The sequence below is a fragment of the Tenrec ecaudatus genome, chromosome 1, assembly GCF_050624435.1.
Source record: "Tenrec ecaudatus isolate mTenEca1 chromosome 1, mTenEca1.hap1, whole genome shotgun sequence".
NCBI lineage: Eukaryota > Metazoa > Chordata > Mammalia > Afrosoricida > Tenrecidae > Tenrec > Tenrec ecaudatus.
The window spans coordinates 132593033-132601783 of NC_134530.1; positions in this window are offsets into that span (position 1 = coordinate 132593033).

The following is an 8751-nucleotide window of genomic DNA, read 5'->3' on the forward strand; positions in this document are numbered from 1 at the left end:
TCTCAGATTGCTTCTTCATATTCATGTTTGCTTTTAGCTTCATTATTTATAGTAGAAATTTCTCCTTTAAAGCAGAACAGTGTGTGTGTGTGTGTGTGTGTGTGTGTGTGTGTGTGTGTGTGTGTGTGTGGTGTAAAGGCAGCCAAATCTGGAACGGGCCTGCCCTGAACATGAATGCACAGATGTCTGCTGACTTGGTAGGGGTGCTTGCTCTCGATATTTATTTGCATGAGTTGAGTTGAATGAGGCAGAGGTTGAAGGCCATAGAGGTGGGCCTTCTGGTGACCTTTTCCAGAAGCAGTAATGTATCATACACCAATCTGAACCTGGGGGAGGGGAGAGAAGAGGAATTCATGGAAGGGGACATTTTCATGAGGCCTGTCTTGAGAGTGACAGTCGGGAAACGCAGAGGAGCTCTACCTTCTCTTTACAGGAGCACGTACTATCCACCTGACAATGAACGCTCCAAAGAAGCCGATGTTTCCACAAACACTAATCCACTCATTACATACAGAAAATGCAAAACCCCTTTTGTGAATATAGGACTAAACATAACGGGTTTTTCTATAATTAAGCCTAGTAGCTTTTAGAGCTCATAAAATGTTTTGAAAATATTTTTGAAAATAATTTTGTATTTTCAAAAAACTAATTTTGAAAATAAAACTATCCGTATTTCCACATAATAAACTAGCCTTTATTGTATTTCTCAATGAGTTCATTTATTTGTTCATCTACTCATCGTATATTTATTGATAAATTATCACATACTATTAGTCATTATGCTAGACTGTGGATATCCACATTGAAGAACAACATAGACATTGTCTCTGGACATATGAAACTTAGATTCTAGTGGGAGACACAGACAATATGCATGTGTGATTGCAAACACAAAAAACACTATGAAGAAAACGAATAGACTCTAAGACAGAGTGCGATAACAGCACTGACTTTATTTGGGTGACTGGCGGGCCCTCTCTGATGAGCTCATTAACTGAGCCTCAAATGTGAGACAAAACCAGCCCTGCAGGTTTGGAGACAAACATTTCTGCCAGGAAAAGTCCCTCTGCCAGAGTCCCCCGTGTAGGATGGTAAGGCAGTGCCCCGAAGCAGAGGACAGGCTGGAACTGCCCCTGGGGTCCCTAGACTGACTCTCTCCAGGAGCAGAACGCTGTGTCATTCTCCCCTTGGCGACCACGGAGAGTAACAAGGGAAAATAAATATTCAGAGTGCTTTCTGGACAGAGATCAACATGGTACCTTGGATATCTAGTGGAATTATGACCCAAGATAGACAGCGTAGGAAAAGGAAGGTGATGATAAACAAAAAAAAGAAAAGGAAGGTGATGGAAACGAGATATTCTCTGCAGTCTGCCTTTGTTCAAGTCACACCTCTCTGGAGCTTTGGTATCCTCACTTCCTGCACTGACTGACGTGGGAGTGGGGGAGGCGGCACGTCTGGACAATTACAGAAAGATCTGCTAAAGCAACTTGGCACTTTTTTCTACCAGTTGGTTCCAGCCTGCATTATATCTCTGAGAATTAGAAATAGAAAGTCCTATGGAGGGGATATCGTTGCGTGGGTAGAATGTAATAGAAATTCAGTGGTACAAATATAATTAAATTGAAAAAAAATTAAAGGTTGAGTTATTTAAAAAGTTTAAGTTAATGAATAAAACATGTAAGTTCAGGTTTTCAGATAGTTTACCAAGCCTTACTTGCTGGAATAATACCTGGTAAAATAAGAACTTCACAGGCTCACTAAACGAAAAGGGCGTTTTTTCCAGCCTTTTGTGCCAAATAGTTTAGACAATTCTATTGTTTCATGAACCTTAAGTGTGTTTCCCTTAATGAGCACAGAGGAACGTAAATGCAATTGGGAAAATAGTTCTTGTCAAGTAGTTAATTCAATTGCAATTTCAATAGATCTGAGTTTCTGATGTATATATGTGATACTCTTAATTAACCTGATACTCAGCTTAATTAAATTCTCACTAACAGCTAAGTTTGGACTTGATGTTTTTACAAAAGGAAACAAAACAACACACTCAAATATAAAGCAATGGACAAAGTCCAGTTTAGGGGGCCTGAAATGAGGTTTGTGAATGGTTCGATCTCACTGCATTGATTTGGGCAACAATAAAGTGAGTCAAGATAGCCTCTCCCAGAGTTTAAAGAGGTAAAACAAAGAATGTATGTCAAATTCTGGTATAGTGTTAAGTATCATCAATAACTGAGGAGAAAATATACTGTATATGTGGGAAATATCACACACAATACCGAATACTATCAAGTTATAGTAATTTATATAATAAGCACAAATCTATCATATTATTCATCCAAAGACTATTTGTTAATAGCAGTTATATGATAGATACTGGGACCCTTCTGCATGCTGGTAATAGAGAGGTGAACAAAACAAAGAGCACAGTTATAATATAAAGTGGTTAGGGAAGGACTCTCAATAGAAGGTCAGAGAAGAGAGAGTGAGAGCACATGGGTGTGTAGTGGAAACTTGGGGCGGGGACGTGAAGATTTTTCCAGAACAAGGAATAGTAAGTGCAAAGAGTATGCTTTGTCTGTGCAAGGAGGTCCAAGTGGGTCAATGTGGCCCAAGCAAAATGATGGAGGTGAAATGAGGTTGGAATGAGAAATGAGTAAATGACATCACACAGGGTCAAAGAAGTGTTAGTTTGTGCTGAGCTCTCACCTACTGTGCCATGGATTTGGTTTTTATTGAGTTATGGCGAACTCCTACCAGGTCTTGGGAAGAATACTGACAAGATTTTAAAATCTCTATGACTCTGGCTGCATGGGAATGGGCGATGAAGGCAGGAGGAAGGGCCGTTGGGACACCGAATCACTAGTTTAGTTGAAAAACAACGGCTCTTCAGAATTGGATAATGGTAAAGAAGGTAGTAACTATCAAATTTGATATATATATATATATCTTGGGAGTAGTCATTTCTTTAAGGCAGATCAGTTTTTTAATGAACTTCTCAGCTTCAAGAGAGAGTAGGAAAAAAAACAGAGAGTAGAAGGGCACGGGGAACATAGGAGGATGAACAACTTATTTCATTCTTGCCGAAATATGGGCAGAAATATAGAGAGAGTAGCAATCAGAAGGATATGTGGGCTGAGGGTTGCATTTATTACTATTGGAAATAGAATATTAAGTCTTACGCAGGAAAAATCATCCCATGAAAAGAGAGCACCCAATGATAATGCGGGATAAAAAGGACCAAATCAAGGCCTAACATCTGATTAAGATCCTATGCACAAAGGAGGAGTTTATTCACAGAGGCACCATCAGTTCCCTATTCTAACTAGGCAATATGAGTACAAATTTAGGTGGATTGTTAAATTTGATGGTAAGAGCATGTGGAAATTTTCTCCCATTTCCCTGATACCTCAAGAAAATAAGAAGCCGGGCCATCAAATGACAGTGGGCAGAAGAGGTTCTGGTATTCTGAGAGAGGGAACAAAATGTGAAATGTTTAGCCAGGTGTGTGGATAGCAGAATAATTGGGGAAATGTGGTAAAATATCTTGATAACTCGAGGTCAGTAGTTATAGATTCAAGATTATACAAATTAGCACAGCAGTCTATTTTTACCTTACATTCAACAGCTTTGGGAAGGAGAAGAGAAGGCAGAGCTGGAATTTAACCAGGTTTGGAATTCTGGATGATATTTCCAAATAGAAGGAGAATTATGAGGAAGAAAGTCTTAAGAAGGCCAGAAATCTCTGAGATTGTCACAGAGAGATCAGTCAGTGGTGTCCTCGGGTGATACACCATAAGAAGGTTTTTTGGAAATCCCTTTGCAACAAATCAGTCATTGAAAATCCTATGAAGCATTGAATGAAGGGGGAAGTGCAGAGTGGAGACCCAAGGCCCAAGTGTCGGCCACTGGAGATCCCCTCATAGAGGGGTTTAGGAGAGGAGATGGGTCAGTCAGGGTGCGAGGTAGTACCGATGAAGAACACAGCTTTACCCCAGATCCTGGATGCTTCCTCCCCCCAACTACCATGATCCGAATTCTACCTTGCAGGACTGGATAGGGCAGAGGTTGTACACTGGTGCATATGGGGGCTGGAAGCACAGGGAATCCAGGGTGGATGATACCTTCAGGACCAAGGGTGTGAGGGGCGATGCTGGGAGAGTGTAGGGTGAGTGGGTTGGAAAGGGGGAACTGATTACAAGGATCCACATGTGACCTCCTCCCTGGGAGAGGGACAGCAGAGAAGGGGGAGAAGGGAGACTCCAGATAGAGCAAGATATGACAAAATAACGATGTATAAATTACAAAGGGCAAATGAGGGAGGGGGAAGCGGGGAGGGAGGGAAAAAAAAAGAGGACCTGATGCAAAGGGCTTAAGTGGAGGGCAAATGCTTTGAGAATGATTGGGGCGGGGAATGTATGGATGTGCTTTACACAATTGATGTATGTATATGTATGGACTGTGATAAGAGTTGTATGAGCCCCTAATAAAACGTTTAAAACAAAAAAACAACAACAAAGAAAATCCTATGAAGCATATGGGGTTTCCATGAGTCAGAACTGACTGATAATTACCCTCAAATTATTTGAAGATATAGTATTGGAGTGGGAATAGGCAGGGATTAAAATGAAATAAGTGGATACAAGGAGCATAAGGAGTCCGACTAAAATAAGCATGAATAAGGTAAAAACCTGTTTATGTATTTTCAGTCTTTTCAGAGTTCCCCAAAAGAAAATGGATCGATAGAAAATAATATTGATTAGGAAATTAAAATAAAATGCATCCCATTAACTTTTCTTTTTCTACTTCTCTATTTTGAAAATAAATGCTCTCTGTGCTTTCTCTACTTTATGTGCAGGAGGCCAGAATATAATTAACTTTTGATTGTGTTGTTACTGTTGTTCTGTACTATGAAATTGATTCTGACTCATTTTTTTCCTTGTATGTGAATTTAATTGAACTTGCTCTTCTACAGAGAAGTACTGGCATCGACAGCTTGTTTTCCACTAGCAAAGAAACCCCAACCTCACTGCGATTGAGTCACTGCTGACTCAGTGACACTTGAGGACAGGGTACAACTGCCACAGTGAGTTTCTGAGACTACCTCTTTTTTTTTAAAAAACATTTTATTGGGCGCTCATACAACTTTTTCACAATCCATTTCACATCCATTGTGTCAAGCAAATTTGTACATTTGTTGCCATCATCATTCTCAAAACATTTGCTTTCTGCTTGAACCCTTGGTATCAACTCCTCATTTTTTCCACTCCCTCCCCGCTCCCCCCTCCTTCATGGACCCTTAATAATTTATAAATTATTATTTTTCATATCTTACACTGTCCAATGTCTCCCTTCACCCACTGTTCTGTTGTCCATCACCCAGGGAGGAGGTTATATGTAGATCCTTATAATTGGTTCCCCCTTTCTACCCTACCTTCCTTTTCCCCTCTCGGTATCACCACTCTCACCACTGGTCTTGAAGGAATCATCTGTCCTGGGTTCATTCCAGTGTACATCCTCTGGTCTAGCCAGATTTTTAAGGTAGAATTGGGATCATGATAGTGGGGTGGGGAGGAAGCATTTAGGAAGTAGAGGAAAATTGTATGTTTCATCGTTGCTACACTGCATGCTGACTGGCTCATCTCCTCCCCATGACCCTTCTGTAAGGGGATGTCCAGTTGCCTAGAGATGGGTTTTGGGTCACCAATCTGTACTCCCTCTCATTCACAATGATTTGATTTTTTGTTCTTTGATACCTGATACCTGATCCTATTGACACCTCATGATCACACAGGCTGGTGTACTTCTTCCATGTGGGCTTTGTTGCTTCTGAGATAGATGGCCATTTGTTTACCTATAAGTTTTTAAGACCCTAAACACTATATCTTTTGATAGCTGGGCTCCATCAGCTTTCTTCACCACATTTGCATAAGCAGCTTCTTTGTCTGCAGTGATCATGTCGGGAAGGTGAGCATCATGGAATGCCAGTTTAATAGAACAAAATGTTCTTGTATTGAGGGAGTACTTGAGTGGAGGTCCTATGTCCATCTGCTACCTTAATACTAAACCTATAAATATATGCATATGTCTATTTCCCCACACTCATATATAAATATATTTACATATGTACATGCCTACAGCCCTGTGGGGCAGAGTAGAATTTCTCCCAAAGGGTTTCCTAGACAAGAATCTAGGAAATAGGAGTAAATTGTCATGTTTCTTCTTTCAGAGCCACTGGTACATTCAAACAGCCAACCTTACTTTTTTCACCCTGCTGTTGCCTGAATTCATTTCTCATGATTTACTATAAACAAATATTACCCCAAAACTTCTAGAAGATTGATATCCTGAGATGTAGTTTATTGCTTAATGTGAACTTTCAAGCCACGTTTTTGATAGCCAAACTCTCACTGCCATGAGTCTATGTTGACTCATAGTGACATTGTGGCAACCCTGTAGGACAGGGTAGAACTGTCCTGTAGGTTTCCAAGATGGTGACTCTTTACAGGAGTAGAAAGCCCCATCTTTCACCCAAGAACCAAAAAGATACCATCTTACACCTACAATAATAGCAATGACAAACACAAAGAAAAAATATAACTTGGGAAATGGTGTGGAAGCCACATCTGATCTCTTCCAGCTACTCCAGTCAGGGAGGAAACCCAAGTCCACATCCGTCTGGGAATGATTCCTGTGAGGTAATGGTCAGACATGCCTCCACGTGGCGCCCTTCTTATCCTGTTCAGACATCCTCCATCCTTCCATCGTACGCCATCTTAGAGTCAAACATCTTTTTCTATATCTGGTTGAGTTCTGATCAACTCAGCCCTAGCCATTCAAGCTGGGTCAAATGGGTAGTAGGAACAAGCTAGGCAGTTCATATATACCTATCTGTCCTTTAGAATAGCTGTCCCCTTCATATATTCTCATCAGCCATAGCCCCTATGGGAGAGGTCATGTCCATAGGCTCAGGAATCCACCCAACTTTTTAAACTTCAGACAAGCCAGCACTTCCTCTGTTCTTCCATTTCTAGCCTCTGTGGATCGCATCAGTGTGTGCCAATGGAATTTCCCCATACTTCGCCTGTGTTTTTCACTGCTGTGTTTCCCCCTCCTCAGTAAATAGACGGAGGTGGTCACCACAGTACGAATACTAGACTGCTTTATGGCTCCCTGTAGTTTTCAGGTCTCTTGTTTGCTGTGGTTAGGTGCTATCAAATCAATTCTGACTTATAGAGAATCTATGTGCAACAGTAGGACCTCCCCCCCCCCCGGCGTCCTGCAATGTAATTGTTCTTGTGTTTGAGCCTATTGTTGAAACCACTGTGTCAATCCATCTTTTTGAGGGGGAAGGTTTTCCTGCATATTGCTGCCCCTCTACTTACCAAGCATGATGTCGATGTCATCTCCCATGAATTAGTCTCTCTCCTGATAACATGTGCAAAATATGTGAGATGGAGTCTCACTACCCCTGCCTTTCAAGAGCATGCTGGCTCTACCGATTCCAAACCCAGTTTGTCTGTCTGTTTGGCAGTTGATGGTGCTTTCAATTTTCTTCTCCAGCACCATAATTCAAATACATTGATTCTACTTTGGTCTTTTTTATTCCATGTTTTTGATAGATCCATGCACAAAGATGTGTGAAATACTAATAGAGGATTTAGGGCAGTTTTGACATTCCATTTTGTATATAAGTAAGCCATCTCAGAAGCAGGAAGCAAGAGAATCCTGTGACCATAAAGAAAAATGAGCAACCAGTGACGTGCTTGTCAACCCCTTGCCTGCATTGGCTGAGGCACCAGAGGCACCAGAGGCACCAGATGCTACCGCATTGAAATCAAGAGACAGAGTAGGGAAGCAGCACTGACGCCATGAGGCTGGGTGCCAGGCTTTTTGGTCCATGGAACAAGACAGAGGCCAATGGTCCATATGGCCATGAAGCCGAGACGCAGAGAGAAAGACTACCTATCAGTATGGTTGCAGTGAAGAAAAGAACTGTATCCTTAACCTTTCTGTAATGTGTTAGCATCCCTATGATCATGAATATTGCCTATGCATTCTATGTGGTTATTGCAATGAATTTCTGAACCCAGCAGATAGAGTATTACAGGAGCAGCTGTTAGTGTCAGAGTAGGGTACAAGGAGGATGGAAAGTGGACACATGTCTGACCACTGCCCTGTGGCAATTGACCTTACGCAAATATAAAGATGTGTCCTCCTCCTTTGAATATCCAGAGGAGGCGAGAGGAGGCTTCCTTGTTGTTTTCCAAGTTGGTATCAGGAGTGGGAAACATTGAAATGGCCCTGGACTCATGGAGGCATGAGAAGTCATTCATCCTTTTTGCAGTCCATGGTACTTTCCATAATATTCTCCAACACCACAATTCAAACACATTGAATGGTGTTTTCTTTATTCAATGTCCAATGTTTATATGCACACGAGGCAATGGAAAATACCCCAGCTTGAGTCACGCACACCTGTCTTCAAAGTAGCACCCTTACTTTTCAGAGAAGAAGAAAACTGCTTCTGGGGATGCCTGGAGGCAAAATCATAGCTGTTGAAACAAAATGGCTCATAGAAAATCAATGGACCGGGCAGAGTTTCATTCTGTTTTGCATAGGGTCTCTATGGACCATAAAGGACTCACTGGCCCCGAACAAGAACAACAACAACAACAACCAATTTTCACTTAAAAAGATAGGCATACCCCATCCAGAATTACTGAGAGAACAGAGGATTTGCCTTTGAAG